This window comes from Vespula pensylvanica, chromosome 13 (assembly GCF_014466175.1).
Source record: "Vespula pensylvanica isolate Volc-1 chromosome 13, ASM1446617v1, whole genome shotgun sequence".
NCBI classification, from domain to species: domain Eukaryota; kingdom Metazoa; phylum Arthropoda; class Insecta; order Hymenoptera; family Vespidae; genus Vespula; species Vespula pensylvanica.
The window spans coordinates 265,924-283,008 of NC_057697.1; the positions used below are offsets into that span (position 1 = coordinate 265,924).

The 17,085-nt window shown below is 43.4% G+C and overlaps 1 protein-coding gene across 14 annotated transcripts in view; it reads right to left on the reverse strand.

The window, feature by feature from the left end:
- Positions 1-17,085, reverse strand: part of LOC122633679 (CUGBP Elav-like family member 4) — a 469,576-nt gene that overhangs the window by 180,832 nt on the left and 271,659 nt on the right. For 3 of the 14 annotated variants that reach the window (XM_043821894.1, XM_043821888.1, XM_043821891.1), the window contains exon 1: positions 15,508-15,966. The exons of the other annotated variants lie outside the window; for them this stretch is intronic. The gene's annotated coding sequence lies outside the window, so the exon portion shown is untranslated. Of the gene's footprint in view, positions 1-15,507; positions 15,967-17,085 lie in introns of those variants that run through there. 14 annotated transcript variants of the gene reach the window in all.

Genomic DNA, 17,085 nt, shown 5'->3' on the forward strand with positions numbered 1-17,085 from the left:
GAGAGAGAGAGAGAGAGAGAGAGAGAGAGAGAGAGAGAGAGAGAGAGCGCGAGGGAGGGAGGGAGAGGGATGAAATGGAAGAGGTAGAGAAGAGAGATACGAAGATACGGAAGAGAACCGTAGGGAAGGACGGAAAGGGTAGAGCTGATGAGGAGGCGGAAGATGGTCGCAAAGGCGACAAAGACATTGCCATTATTTCGAGAACGATAGTCAATTTAAGTTAACAGTGCAAGAGCTCGGAAGACGGTCCTCTTCACGTACCTAAGTAATCTCATTTCGAATTAATGCGCGGTGCGAGTAGTGAAATGCCTGAGCCCCGAGCGAGACCCATCTTTATGCTTCTTTGTGCACCGAAAGTGCAGCAGCCCTTTTCTCCAAATGGCTACGAGTGATCTCCTTTTTCCGCGGATATGCAATTTACATTTTATCTCGGAACTTTAATCATTCGCAAATTTCGGACGGAACGAGAAAGTCGTTCGATAAATTCTCGACCTTCTCTTCGGTCCGTCTGAATAATTTACTAGTTTGCCCGTTCGATGAATATAGAAATATTCCTCGAGGGATCGGGTACCTGTTTCTCAACGTTGCCTATCACGTTTGCCGAAAGTATAGCGCTGAAACGTACACGCCAAGGAAATACTCTTTCTAGCACTTCGCGTCAACAACCGTGGTGATTTTTTTTTCTTTCGCGTATATTTTACGCGCTCTTTGGCGGATCTACAATTCGCAGTCTACATATCTCGCACATGCTTTCGAGATAAGCGCCGTACGATATTAAGGAACTCTCTTTTTCTCTCAGTGTTTACACAAGCATCCGTAATATACAGGAGAAATGGGAATCGGGAGAGTATGATAAAAGTACGATAGGAGGCTTGTGTAGAAAAAAAAAAGAAAAAGTAAAATCAAATAAGTGGATCGTACTAAAAAGAAGAGAGTTATACCGAACATGAATAAAATTCGCAAGAAAGTGGAAGGTTAATGCCGGATAGCTATCAAAATCGATCGTCTTCGATAATAACGTTCGCACTTTCGCGATAAAGACAGAGAAAAAAAAAACATTCTCGTGAACGCTCGCCTTCCCGTCTCTATCGCAGGATGTTCTTTCCTTTATACCTTGCGTAAGCTGGAAATATTCTGGATTTTATCATTTCAGAAATGGTCCTCATTTTATACGCTCCTCGTTCTTTCATCCTTCTCTCTATCTCCCTCTCTCATTCCCTCTACCTATTACCGGAGGTCTCTCAGTTTCTTTACAGGCTACGAGAATGAGTCGTAGCCGGAAGCTCTTTCCCAAGAGGTGCAACGCGCAAGAGTGTTTGTAGTTTTCCTCTTTCGAGTATTCACCCTTTTCGTCTCTCCTTCATCGCTCCTTGACTCTTCTCTTTCTCACTTTTTGTTCTTTCGATGGAGAACACGATGTACCTCGGAAACTACCTGTCACAATGGACCGATATATCTATGTAATAGAGATTATACGAGCACATAATAACGCGTATAATAAGAAAAAAGCTAGAACGAAATGAGCAAAGCGACTGGAGGTATAAGAGGTGGTTGCTTTCTCTCCGCGTTCCGACGGCTCAACGTTCGCGACAGTAGTATACGAGTCGGATCTTCTTTACGAGTATTGCGGTGACGGTAAGAGTTCTGGAGTACAGGGAGCGAGCAAAAAAAGGATCAAAGTAGTAGCGGCACTGCTACTTGCTCGTCGGAGAGGATCGGCCCACTTTTTTTAATCCCAGAATTGTATTTATGCGTGTACAATAGCACTTGCCTGTCCCATTACTTCTGTACTTCGTCGCCTCGCTGCCTCCGTTCAATGCCATTCCGTCTACATTAGGAGGATAGGAGAGAGTGTATAGCCGGTGAGAAGAAATTCTTTCGAGCGTACTTGGAAACTACTGCTGCGCGTTACTTCGCAGACTTCGCAGAGTTGGGAGGTGTAGAAATATTTCAGGGAAGCGACATTCTTTATAACGACTCGATGTTTTTTCCTTACGAATGTCTCGAACGACGAGTTCATTCATTTCCGAGACGAGAAATCTACGAATCTACAAAGACGGAGTAACGGGATTAGTACGCGCGTTTATACGATTTCTTTGAATTCCATGCACCTCGTCGTTCGGAGTCGATCGTTCCATATACGAATCGATCAATCGCTTAACGCATATACGATTTCACGAGTAAACGCGATTACGAACGAAACTGAGATCATTTCGGCGAGGATGTACCGGCTTGTTCAAGGTGATGACGAAGAGAAGGAGAAGAGGTTCTTCGTTTATTCCCCGCAGTCCAATTTCAAGGGAGCTCTAAAGCGCCCGTTTATAACTCCCAGCGACGTCCGAGGGTGGTGCGCCAAGCAACGCTAGAAATGTGCAAGTCAAATAGCTTGACTCGGCGGTTTATCTGTCAGCGTACACTCGTGAATGGATGCATGCGAATGCGACCAACTTCGTACACTTACTACTTACACCTTGAAATCTTCTCTCTCTCTCTTTCTCTCTCTCTCTCTCTCTCTCTCTCTCTCTCTCTCTTTTGCTCTTATTTCCAGTCTCATCCAGTATCGAAGATAGCATGCAAAACTTCGAAGAAAGCTCGTGTCCGTCAACCAACTCGTTCGGAGCCCTCTCGCGTCTACAACGTTATACGACGAGGGAAAAATAAATTTTCAAAGTAAGCACCGCGATCTTCGAGATAGAAACGACAACTTATGCGCGAGCGACGCGAAGACGACGCGAGGACGACGCGAGTATGACGCGAGGACGACCCGAGGACGATGCAACCCCCATCTCGAAGATGTTCCCTCTTTCTTACTGCTACGAGCTACCTCTCATCCTAACGTCAACATAGTATTCCCTCCCTGCACCTGACTCTACCTTCCCTTTCCACCTATTCCATCCTCTCGCTCTCGTCTCTGCCCTCGACGTTTCGTGAAAATCTATTATTAAGGGCTACGAGCTCCTCTGCAAAGAGAAGAGTTTACGGGCCAGCGTAAAGTACGCGAGCATCCCTGCAATCATAAAAGGCCGAAGTTTTCTCCCTAACGTTTTCCATCCCTCGCTTTCTTTGCCTCCGGGCCTCTCTTTCCACCCTTCGTTTCCTTCCTATCGCTCCTCTTCTTCTTCTTCTTCTTCTTCCTCTTCTTCCTCCTCCTTCATTTCCCAAGAAGCTGAAGGAACTACTACAAGGGAGAGAGAGAGAGAGAGAGAGAGAAGGGTGAAACTATAACTTGAACGTTACTACGTTCGCTAGCTTTGTACGCCTGCTGTTTTACCTCGGAAAATTCGATACCGCCCGGCTTTCTTTCCTCTGAAAAGGCTAGGCGGCCGCTGATTTTCGCTTCTATGGGAAACAGTGAAAAAAGGACAAAGTTATGTGACCTAATCCGACATATCTTCCGTCTTTTTCGTTTACCCTTCGCAAAATGGGTGCGTTACCACCTCTCATCCGTAAATCCTTTTGCATCTGTCATGATCGTAGAAAAGCGGTCGGCAGAAAGCAGGTGCACGAATTGTCTCGATGGATCTCTCCGGTGGAATCGCAGTCTCGATATCAGCCGTGGCTTGGAAATATTTTACGGGATCAACCGTATCTCTCGTTCGGTCTGGTAACGCGAAAATACGAGCTTGAAATAATGTCCCAGTACGCAACTCTCTCTTGATCCGTACGCGGAGTCATAATTAAAACAATGACCATTTCTGCATATGCGAGCTGTCCGATAAAAAAGTCATCGTACGTTTCATTTTCTTTCGCGTCGTAACGATGTTTTAAAAGTTCCCGGTTAATAAAAAGAAAAAAAATAATGGAGCTCTCGATGTAAAATAAAAAGATCGAAAGAACAGGTGTGTATACTCAGGAGAGAAATGAACTGGAAGTAGTCTCAACATCCGTACAGTTTTTATGAATTTAATAACTTCGAGTTTAATTAACTACCAAAAGTAGAGTGATCGATTTCCCATGAGTTTCTCCATCGAGAGTTTCATCTCCTTTCCTCTATCCCTTTTCCGGCCCTATCTTGCCGCCTTTCTTCTTCGCCGTTTGCCGCATCGAAGGTCCTATAATCCTTGGAGATTCGGGTTCCTAGATACTTTACTACGATGAAGGATGTCAGAAAAGAATCTGAAGCTGACCCCTAAACGGTTCTTTTTGACGTTCGGCGAAACTCTATAACGACTCGCGGTCGAAAGTTGGTTAGAAAGTAATTAAGCTTCCAACTTTTTCTTTTATCGCACAATGCTAACGGCAAATAACTCGAGTTAAGTAACACGAACGGAAGAAAAATGGGCATTAATCGTCGAAGCTGTCGTTAACCGGTATGTAGAAACCGAAGGTACGAAATACCCGACGTAAGTGCGTATCGACTTTGGAGGAAACGAAGAGAAGGAGAGGTAGACGCGATAGCGATAGAAAAGGAGTGATAACTCGCGTGAAAACTTTCGGTGGAAAAACTTTGTCTGCACTTTTATCCAGACCCTGCCGGCGTTCATAAGGAATCACGCTTACACTCGCTAGTTTCCATCACAGAAACACATTTTCGTCGAAGAAATAACGATACACCCGTGAAATAGTTGTCGTCGATTATAAAAAGGATAAGACCAAGGCACAGCCTTTGGACCGTAGACTTTCCGTAAGTCGTAACATCTTCTCGTCGAGTTCTTCATTAGTAACGCGGCAAAAGCGACGCGTAACGAGATTCTTGCTCGTGCCGCGTTACGTAACGCCTTGCCTTTCGCGCATTTCGAGAATTTTGGATCTCTGGTTGAGAATTATCAAAGAATACCGGACGCGTCAAAGGAACGGATGACAAATACGCGAGGAAAAGATTTCACGCGCAACGAGCTGCGATACAGCTCGAGGAGTAAAAAGATACAATCCGGGAAGCGCATCGAATACTCTCCGGCACGCTCGTAGAACGCAATTAAGGTAAAGGAGACATTTTAATTACCAAACACCCATTCGTTGCTAATATATATTTTGCGATACACCTGCTCCAAGCAGTTTCGCCTTTGCCACAGGAGTATAACGTTGTCCAATTTGTCTTTCGAGTTTGCGTGTAAAGTCCATTGCCTATTCCGTCGTCCTAACGTCGCTCTTTCGCCCGATATGCCGCGGCGGCCCAATCTGCCCGGACGATTTCATTCAAATTGGAAGGTACGAATGACAGAGATTGACGGGACTTCAATAAAGTCCTCCGAAGTGGCGGACTGAACTCTCGAAGAGAGAGAGAAACGCATGACAGTGAATTACCACATTGTTACCGTATCCAGTCGGCTTCCGTTTCTACTTCCTTTTTTTACTTCGCGAGCAACATTTTCACGTTTTAAACACGCTTGGTCCTAATTTCCTTTCACGTATTCCATTCGTCACCGTCGTGAATTCGAAAGAATCTTCGTTCGAAGTCGCACGAGGAATACTTGCAGTATATTTCTAAAGCTCGCGAAATCGCGTTACATAAACGAGGAAAAAATCGAATAAACATTTACTTTATGCAGGAACGTTTTCCTTTCTCGTAGATAATCTTGACAGATTTTCCGAGGCAAATAAATCCCTTCGAAAAATGGTGTATATCGCTGCGTGCTTGCATCTAACAAAAACGTCCTCCTACAAATTTCCTTTTACGTACGATTCGAGCGCAGATAGGGACACTAGAAACTCGGGGAATACTATGTAACAGCTGCGTATATGTATTCGTAATGGCACGTTGCACACCGTTGCCTGAGTTAGGTCTTGTCTAATAAAGGGTGGCATTTGTACGAATTAATAGCCCCCAACGGGAAGGTTCGTGGTCGGTAGGAGACCATGCGTCTTCCGTTTGGTCGTCGGCACCGCGAGGGTTCCACGACGACTGTCCACGATAATCAAGACTAACAGCTTCGGCTGATCCTTCAACTTTCTTCGTCACCACCCCTGAAACTTCCTGCTCCACCACTCTATATCTCAATTTATATCACAATAATGTCACTTTAAGGCGACGTATACGTTCGCACTTTTCTTCCCATTTCCTTTTTATTTCTCTTCTTTCTCTTCGTCCGTCCGACGCGAAGATTAGTAGAATCCCGATTCCTACAAGGGCCTTCGCAAACCGATGAATTTCTCAGCGCGCGACAACGCTCTCGAGAGTCGTTTTACGAATTACTCGAGGAGTAACTCGAGGAGCTAACGCGACCGTAAAGCCGAATAAAATATTTTTTTTCCAAAGATTATCATCACGGGACAGCCTCGTCTTCTCATAACAACGATCGCATCGAAGTTCTACGGGAGATCTTAAATAACCAAACGACGCGATCTGCATTCTTTTAGCGAGAAAATTAAAAAAATAACAGGACATAAGAGACATCCGCAAAATCTTGTAGCATCATAGTAATCCGAGTGTTCTGAATGGCAGAAGCGAAAAGTTAAGAGAAGTCTCGACTTACAGCCACCGTACTCCACGCAAGGTGTTCTAATAAACGGCTTTATGCAGAAAGTCTTCAAGTACCATTAAATTAAACGGCACTTTGAAACTTCTTGCATAAAACCCTTTAACTGCTGCTTTCAATTAATAGACGCGATTTTTCCGAGGGATAACGATGTACCATCTACGTGTAAGTAACGACAATTTTAAGTCTGTATCGAGTCTTTGTCCGTTTTCGAACACGATAAAGATTACAGATAATTTCAATAAGAATTATTCGCAGTATTTATATTCTTAGAACAGCGTAGTCGCGAGACCTTCGCCAGCGAGTATTAAGTTCCTTAGATCAGGTCCAGCAGCATGCGGAAACTCCGCAAGATTAAACTATTCGAGAAGATTATAGAAACTCCGCGCAACCAGGATTACCACAGCCGACTTTGCTTGCCCTTTGGCATACCAACGAATACTGCGGGTATGTTCCATCCCAAACGGAAGTATTTCTTGACTCATGACCTTCTTCTATCATTACGTTTCCAAAACATAACAACACTTTTTCCCGTTACGAAGAAGACCACATTTCGTGCTACGCAAGCGGAAGAAAAACTTCGACTCGTTGAAGCATTACAAAATAAATATTGTAATATAATATCACTTTCGGAGAACGCGTATACGACAAAAGAGGAAATATACGTACAACGTTATTTATATTTATTTCTACGAATTCTAAACTAAGGGAATGATTCACAATAGTACGCGCGTGTATGTCCGTGTTTACTTGCGTACGTGAGACAGACAGAGAGAGAGAGAGGACGTAGAGCGTTATTGCTTTCGAGAAAGTACGAAAATATGTGAAATCTGTAATTTCCATAATGCTCCGAGCAAACTGTCGATATATTAATATGAGTATGACGCATATTTCCCTATCGTATGGTAGCCGCTAGATTAGCTGTAATGTGTTATATACGAACACCAATTATAAAACAAATAGCCATTCTACGAATATCGAACGTTATAAACCGATATTATTTGTACCTCTCAAATAATTTGGTAGTTCAATGCGGTATAGTTATTTGCAGAATGTATATGCCTGACCTTAAAAGCCTGTTTCTGCGCCCTATTAAACTTTAATTTTCAATAAAGATAAAACGCATGACATACGTTTCGTTGATAATTGAGTGAAACGTTTCGAATACAGTTCCGTAATTTTGTACGCCGCATTTCAAACGGACGCCCTACTTGCCGTTCTACTGGTCATTAATATGGAAAATACCTCGTGGACGTTCCTTTAATCTGAAAACGTTAGAGCAACGCTAAAGCTTTGCATATACCGAAGAGACATTATGTCGCGCGTGTACAAAAGGCAACATTCGAAACTGGCCTTTTGAAAAACGTTGAAAAAACAGTTTAAAGAGAAAACCGTGGGCTGTTCCGCGGTGTAGAAAAAACTTCCGATGGATTCGATCGATTAGTAAGATACGATAACGCAACGAACGTCACGTTTGCGTCCACGTTCTACGGCGTAAATAACGGCGAAGAAGAGAGAGAGAAAAAAGAAACGAAAAGAACTGAAGGGACAATGCACAACTGGCTGTCAATGGGACGTCGTCCAGATATTCCCAGGACAATCGCTCAGTCTTCTCATACCTATCCTACTAACGTAAAATCGATCTCGTTAAAACTTTACAACGAGAACAGACCAGTTTCGAAAAGTTTCGCGAAAGACGATGCGAGAAAATGGAAGGAGAGGAAAGAAAGAAGAGCTGCACAGAGGCGGATGAAGGACGTGTTAGAATACGAAGAAAGACATACGCACTGGAAAAGAAGATAAAATTGCTATCTCTCTCGTCAAAAGTCCTCCAAGATTCCAAAGAGTTTCGGGAACGCATACGCTCCACTTGTTACCAATCACTAATATCTTCGTCGTTTTTTTTAACTATTTCTCGTAAATCACGTATAAAGTATATTCTCTGATCTTTCTACGCATACTTCGTTCCTAGCAGGAGGTTTTAAGTATTTTAGAAATTGCAACGAGAAGGAACGATATTTGGAAGCTGACGATTGAATTTTATTAGGTCACGTCATTTCTACTAATCGCATGATTGTCAGTGCCCATAATAGGTTGATCGATCCGATTCGTCACGAATACAACGTCCATCTCACCGCGTGCTCGACATAAAATCTTCGAGAGAATAAACTCTTTCTCGACCGATATCAATACTTTTAGTGTTTGTACGCTTACAATATCGAAACGTTGCGATAAGAAAAATTTGTTAGATAAAATAGAGCTTTCGAACGAATCACGATAATTAATGCAAGTGGTTTGCGATTAATTCGGAAAAAGTGCAGAGACGAATGAATGCAGGTGCGTGCAGAAAAATCAATCGATAGCATACCCATGCAGCAAGTATATAGTACTTTGTACACTCAATGAAGCAAATACGTCAATACTATGGCAGACAAAAAAATTACGCTCTACATTATTAATATCATGAATTAACCACTGAAAGATCTAGCTAATCTAGGAAGAAAGAAAGAAGCGAAATTGTGAAACAATTGTATTTTGGTAAGGAAAACATTGGGCGAAAAGTAATCGTAGCGTACGTCAAGTTCGGGCGTAAGTAAGAGAGGATTAGGAACGATAATTGGCTCGAAGCCTCGCGCGTCCTCCACTTCCTACCGCCCTCCTGTCGCTTCGTTTCGCTCTCTTGCGACAGAATTTCGTAGACCAGGGACCAAATTTGATTTGCAAATTCAGTTAGAGCCCCTCGCCTCGTCTCTTCCTTGTCTACGTAGCCCCTTCTTTCTTGCTCTCGTTCGTTCGAAATATACATACGTAGGACACTCACTTCTCTCTATCTCCAACGTTGTCCTGTCGCGCGCACTTCGTCCTCCAGGACACCCTCTTGGTCTCCCGTGTGACACGAGCTCGAGAAAAGACGCGCCACATGAATTTTAATTTTACTTCGCCTCGTTGGTGGGTGCGACGCACTTGGGACGCCGTAACGAGCAGCTAAAGTTTTTTGACGAAAAATTAAAAGTTTTCTACACGTTCGTCGGGCTAGTCCCTTCTCCTCCATCTCTCTCTCTCTCTCTCTCTCTCTCTCTCTCTCTCTCTCTCTCTCTCTCTCCTTTTCTACTTCTTCGTTTTAGCTTTCTCCAGTCTCACCCCGCTTGACTGACGACGGACAAGCTCCATTCACGGACCTCCAATGAGTATCCGGACGTCCTCGTCGAGGACGAGAACCGCGCCGTAATACCTCGTAAAGTAATTACGTTGCCAAGTCGTCAACGAAGAACCAACTTCCGGAAGACGAGGGAAACGGAAGGAAAAGTTGACTTATTTGCCGTGTGTTAGCACGGCTGCTATCCAATCGCGGAAGTGACATATTTACTGTAGCTTCCTAACGTTGGAACTTTCTTGTTCGTGATAACGAAGAGTAACGAAGAGCTTTTACCCTAGCCAAACTCTTCTTCTCCTGCTCACCCACACACATTTTCGTTCTTCTCTCGCTTTAGTAGTTTTTCTTGAATCTCCGCGACAGAAAGGAAGACGTATAATTTGGTAAAGGAATTAGGAAGTTTCTCGCACGTTAGAGCGTACATTGAATCACGTTCATTATCGAAAGACTCCGACTCGTTTAAAAAGCATTTAGGTCGCTTCGGACGAAAGAATAATTTTTATCTCGCTCGATGGAATGCGCGTCGTTTGTGTCTCCAAATTTTCAATTGGACGATTTTACGAAACGGGTACGGCAGATAAGTAGAGAAAAGATGGATACCGGAGAGAAGAGAGAGAGAGAGAGAGAGAGAGAGAGAGAGAGAGAGAGAGAGAGAGAGAGAGAGAGAGAGAGGAGGGCAGAAGGAACGAAAGAGAAAAAAAAAGAAAGGCGCGACGTAAAAGACTTTTGATGTCGTGCCGGTGCAATCTGCCGGTATCCAGGCGAAGCCGGAAGTGCGGGAGCAGGCGCGCGAGCCAGCGCGAGCCCGGAGACGAGCAGATTTGCAAACCAGATTGAAATTTTGAAATTTAAATCTCTCCTGAGACTTAAGCTTCAAAAGTCCGGAGCCTTCCTGAGGGACGGATGTAGGTACTCGAATACGAGCAAGGTCTTACTAATTGCCGGATAATGTTGCTCGGGACAGAGAAATTTCGAGATCAAACGATTACTCGCGAGGAGGACCGATTCTACTTCTTTCAACGATGGTATTGACACATTTTATTCATCGTTTTCACTAATCCAAAGATACTTTGCTTTGAAATATTTCGTAGCTTTATTTCGTGATATTATTATCTTTACATACGAGCCATTTATTTTGAAAGTGGAACAAGTCTATTTTTCGCTATTGCGAGATATTTAACAGTTTGCTTTTCAGTAGATTTAAAAATATCGGTAAACGTTAATAGACGATCTTTATATATTTTGCGATGTTAGATAATGAAAATTTATTATCCAATAACGTTTGTCGAAGATGGCTGAAAGAAATAAAGATTTTGTTATATCGGAATTGATTCGTCTCGCTTTACAAAATTAATGAATTATTTTAAACTTTAATTAAACAGCTAATACTTTAGTCGTATCAATCTTCTTTCAGCAATCTTCTTAAGTTTCCGCGTTCCATTTCGCGTACTAAAAATTTATTATGTTTTCGACAACTGCGTATTACTTCATAATAACGCTGAGAGATATAAAAGGAATCGGTCTTTCGGATTGCCATTTTCATCGTTCTAAAATCGCGATCGTTTGATAAAACCGAATGTCCTAACAAAAAGAAATTCTGATCGATAATAACGATCATAGCGATCATTGAACTGAACGATTTTCATCCACGAAATGCTTAACTTCGTTTCTACCTTGGACAGTGCACGTATCGTCGTAAGGTATAACGTGCTTTTTGGATTCTCACATTCTGTAGGTGCTTAAAGCAACAAGATGCTACTTCTTGCGATTCCGTGGATGCTATAGTTCGTTCGAATGGTTAAAATTCAAATTGAATTGTTGAAATATTCCTGTAAATTCACTCGTTTACGTAGAACGTATTACGTTTACTTTTGATTCGGATATGAATTATGCGTTTATTCTTATATCGAATTGAGGGTTTAAATATCTCCATCGATCGAACATTAGGAAATTTGAATTTTTTTGGCTAGAGAATCTTTGCGGATATAAGAATGATATCGAGTTATATCCATTATCATCGTTTACTTCATTTTTTCTTTTTGATGGACTATCTCCGCTTGGAAAATAAACGGCTCATACGTAGATTAGAATAAGTCGAGAAAGCGCGATCGTTATCCTTCGTTATTCGCGTTTAACTTTTTTCTTCCTTTCCGTTCGTGTATATTTTAGCGTTTTGGCCAACGAATGAGACAGCACCCTTTTCTCCCATCACCCTCATTTCTAATGTTAACAATTTTCCATCCATTCGTTAGACTTTCTCGAGCTCTTACCTTCTTCTCGATTCGTCGAGCGACGAAGTAACTCGTTACTTCACTTTGTTCTTTGAATTGGATAGTTTTCCATTAGCAGTCATAACAACGTCCTTTGGACCGTGCACTACTCGCGGCTAACGGGGACGGAAGAGAGAAGGTGTCACCGGGGCCACAAAGTTCAGTTTGTTTATTCAAGCTACCACGGCGTCGTCCCTCTGCATCCACCCGCGAAGATTAGCCCTCTATACTGTTCACGTGTTCTCGCGTTAATTTACATTTTTATTGCAAAGCGAATTGCGTTTCCTTCCCTCTACTTGTACCAACATTTTATACTAAGACCATCACACAAACGGAACATTCAGCATAGACGGTATATCGGACTTTTTAAGTTACTTACAGTTTACGTCGAATATTGTAATGCCGCTGAGTAAACTTACCTGCAATAAAGAAAAAGAAAGTATAAGTAATCAACGAATACTCGACGTACAGAGACATAATCATCGACAAAAAATTGAATAAATTAGAAGATGCTAACAAAGCGCAACGCCAGCAGACGAATTAATTAACAATGAAATTTATTCTTTCGTTTAGCGAATCACGAAGGAAGTTATGAAAATCCCAGAGCAAATAGCGACGAATGAGAATGAGACGTGAAATAAAGAGATCGAAAATTATTTACATATGGCCGTAAAACGTAAGAATTGGTTATTAGTAACGAAAATACGAAGTTTAGAATAGCCTTCTTTATAAATTTCGGAATACAATGAGAACGGTAAGAAGCGAAAAATCGCATAAAAATATTTAGACTTAAATGCCGTTAAGGATGGAGTCGCAAAGTAGCGAGTCAAGATGCATTTAGCGGAATTTCCGAATAAACGAGGAATAACGCCTCGACGATTAAGTTACGAGGAGGGTAACACGGTTGGGCCTATTGGATATATCGAGTAGCGGTTGATACGATATAGAAACTCTCTCCGAGTAAGCAGTGCCTATAGAAGCTACAACCATAACGGAGTATAATTCAGTCCGGTTCTGGTATGTATAGTGCCTACTCCATTCTCTGGCAATGCACCGTGCATGCTCCCTGTATCCTGGCACAACGGACCGCCGTAATGCATTATACCTGAGTAGGACACCGTTTATATACCCTACATGGGTGAAGGTATATAATGTATCAGACAGCATGTGTTCGCGTAGTCGAGTCTCCTTCGCACTGTCAGAAGCTAGAATTTCATTAAAGGGCACGAACACCACCGACGTTCGCAGGTCTTTACGAAAGCCAAAGTGCTGGCAACGTTTCGAACAACTGGTAGGCGTATTACGGGATTTAAAAATTAACGACGATTCGATTTAGGAATACTAGAGTGGTCGACTTCGTACGTATTCGTTGAATGCGACTCTCGAAGAATAGATGTTGAAAATCAGAAAGTCAAATCGTTGATATTTCTTCGCTTTTAAAATCGTCGGATGAAACGTTCGCCGATTTGACAAGGGTTTCGTGGGAATACTTAATAATTCGCTTTAGCACGCGATAAATCATTGTCCGACTTGGACGAACTTTTCGTTCGAAGGGAGTCCCACCTAGCGTACGATCATATCGCGTTTTTAAAAGACGAGAGCGCGATCGGCAATGATTCGTGCAAGCGTGCGATCTATTTGCACGTCGGTATATCTTGTTGCGCCAAGGGAAGAAAGGAGAGTGTAGAAATAAATTATACAAGATCGATTGGGAAGTCGACGTTCTCGACCGATAATAATCCGTTCGTTTTTGCAACCTATATTCCGCCGTTCTTTCGGCAGTATGAAACGTAGAAGCAAGCTTCATTTATCTTATTCGGGATCACGTTGCATCCCGACAAATGCAACACCGTTGGGAGAACAAACCGCTGGATAAACTTTCGAAGAAACGGCGAGAGTATAAACAAGACGACCGCTCGGGATGTAGGAGCGAAGAGTTTGAGAGAGAATTTTATAACGTTGAAAATTCAAAAGAATCAGAAATTCGACGGAATATGGAAACTGGGATCGGGCACCGTCATCGTCATTATCCTCACTGTGATCCCGCATAGATGCGCGTCGATAGGAAAAACGATGTATTGGGTCTGTAGATAAATATCGAAGATTATTTTAAAAGATATATAAATTCCAATATTATTCGCCGATGAACGATGCCGAAGTGGCAGGTGTGCATTGTTGCGATGAAAAATGACGTTCCGCAAGCAATAGAGGCGATTCGGAATACAAAGGGATATTCTTATTCCTGCCTCGCACTTTTGGAGGGTTTTAAAGGGCTCCCCCTTCGTACGCACACGCTCCTACCAACGACTCTTACCGTCTATAGCCTTCGTGTGTTTGTGTCGTACTACACGTTACCGTCACACGTTGGGTACTCCCAACGTAAATCTTTGCTTCCATCCACGTCAATCGAAAAAGGATAGGCGAGCGGAAATTACGAAACGTCGGTGAAACGTGGCACGAACTAGTCGATAGGTATTTCCACATCGACGAAAAATACATTACAAATCTAACTTTAACCTCCTTGGAATTCCGGTCACGCAACCTACTACGAAGATATATATCTTACATCGAACGACGCGACAACCCCCTTTTACGCGTATCATCTCTTTTTCTTGCCTTTTGTGCACCCCTTCGTCGTCGTACGAGCTGACTTTTCCTACTAATGTTACTCGCCTACGGAAAAAAGATACACTATACGTACGGTACTTACTACTTTCGTTCTAATATACAAATGCAATATCTACTACTTTTTTGTCCTATCGGTAAAATATACATATATTTTTGTTTCACCGTCAAAGGATCGACGTACTTGTAAACTATCAATAGTCGCTCGAATCAAGGATAATTGATCGAATGTATAAAAGCTCGATACTTTGGTTACTCGAATCGTCATTAATGGTACATTCCAAAGAGGTATCGATCCGCTCAATTTAACAGAGTATGAAAATGTAAGCTCCTCGATAATCGCGCAAGAACATTATGGACGATTATCGTTCGGTGGATTTATTCTCTAATAAAGATACGTTTATAGTTATAGTTTTAAATTATCCGTTAAGATACAGTGAATGTCTCGCTTTTCAAAGCTTGATATCCAATACGCAAACGAAGAATTCCAAGTAATATTTTTCTAAGCTCGTCGGTATGGAGGAAAAACGATCAAAGATTAAGATCGACGGGTCAGATCTTTCTACGGAATTATCACGTGGAGTTTAAAGAATTTTGACGAGTGATAAAACATTGACTATACCTCGGCTATGGACGGTAGAACCGTTGGTTGATAAGTTTTTGTACGTCACTTCTCTAAGCTATTCGACATTACCGAAAATCGTACGATTCGTGCAATACGGTTCTCCGTATAACAAGTATCGAAGAAATATTTGAAGTCTAAAACACGGAAATACGGATATCCTTGGAGCTTCGATTATCGGCTCTGAAAACTCCTTCATGGCGTAGAGAGTAGAGGCAACAGGTTAGCGGCACGCGCTAAGCACGTCGAAGAGAGACCGAAGTTGTCACGTGTGCGTGTAGCGCGTTCGCGTGTTTCTCCTTTTTCTCCCATGCTTTTTATTTTATTTTTTTTTCTTTTTTTTTTCACCGAAAACGAACGTCCTCTGGTTTTCGCTCAAAGTAATAAAAAAAAAAAAAAATGAAGAAATAGTGTTCTAACCTATGATCCATAGACTGAATTCGAAGTCCAGCTGGGCGAGAAGCCACGCACTGCGCCGTCTCCAGCCGCTGTATACCGAAGTTTCTTGATACAGAATGATAAAGAGAGACAGAAATAGATGGACAAATGGATAGACAGATAGAGATAGATAGATAGATAGAGAGAGAGAGAGAGAGAGAGAGAGAGAGAGAGAGAGAGAGAGAAAGGGAGAGAGACAGACGTAGAGAGAGAGAGAGAGAGAGAGAGAAGGAGGCAGGCACGTTTTTTATTGTCCTCTCTTGAGTACAGCCAGGATGAGCGACGAAGATCCGTTCCACTAGATCCTTCGTAATTCAAAGAACGTAATGCGAGTGTATCGATGCAGTTGTCCTCTTGGTTTCAAGTCTTCCCGCCAACACTATGTACGTGTGTATAGATACATACATATATGTACGTATACGTATGTATATGTTCACGCGGCTCTCGTAGCGTCCGGAAAACGAACGCGTAAAACTGGGTCTCAACGATGACGACGACACACGATCCCTTGGAGAAAATGTTAATCGAGTCAACGGCTTATTCGTAAATGCTGACGCGAAGTAATATATAAGAATAAGAGAAAAGCGCGCGCGCGAGCGCGGCGTGCCGTGTAGTCGGATAGATGACTGGCAAGGAACCGACTCGTTGTCGGTGGCTGTACGTTCGTCTCGGCTCGCGGTCGTGGCCGTGGGGATCGCTACTGGCTGGTAAACGTGCGCGCGAGAGGGAAACGGGCTCTCTCGTGTGCGCCTTTCAAAGGGAGAGGGAGAGAGAGAAAGTGTGGTAGGAGGCTCGCGCCCACTCTCGAACGAATGCTCGGTAGTGGTAGGGTGGAGGAGATCTCACAACGAACCGGAGGCCACGGCCGAGCTGAGCCGAGCATCGAGCCGAAGCGTCAAAGAGAAGAGGAAAGAGAGAGAGAGAGAGAGAGGAAGCGAGAGAGAAGGAGAGAGAGAGAGAGAGAGAGCGCGAGAGTAAAGGAGGGTGGCTCGGAGAGAAGGGATGATGCCGGTCTAAGGGAAGTAGCAACAGGCGGTAGCTACCCCTCTCTCGGTTTCGCGCGCGCGCTACGCTCGGCGCTCTGACGTCACGGCGTCGTGACGTAGGCGTGGTCACGGATGCGCACTAACACCTCGCCTATCACCGTTGTCATAGTGACTGCTTCGCCGATGCCCTCGCTTCCGACCCTCACGGAGCAACCTCCCCATCGACGAATCCATCCTATCTCTCCTGTTTTGCCGATCACACGGACGTTAAGAGAAAACGCGAACGAGCGCCCGAGCACACCTCGGAGAGTGAGAGTCACGCGGAGAGAGAAGCGTGTGCGTGCGTGCCTGCGTGCGTACGTGCTCGCGCGCGCGTTGTCACGGTAACCGTGCTTCAAAACAAGCCTGCGCGTTTTTCAATTCGAATGCACTCGCTGGGAAGTGATGAGGTTATAATGAAGTCTCTGCCTGGCCTGCCTCCGCGTTTCTCTCGCCACTCACCCTTCTATCCCTCGTCTCCCTCCTCTCTCTTCTACTGTCTCTCTCTCTCTCTCTCCCTCTCCCTCCCTCTCTC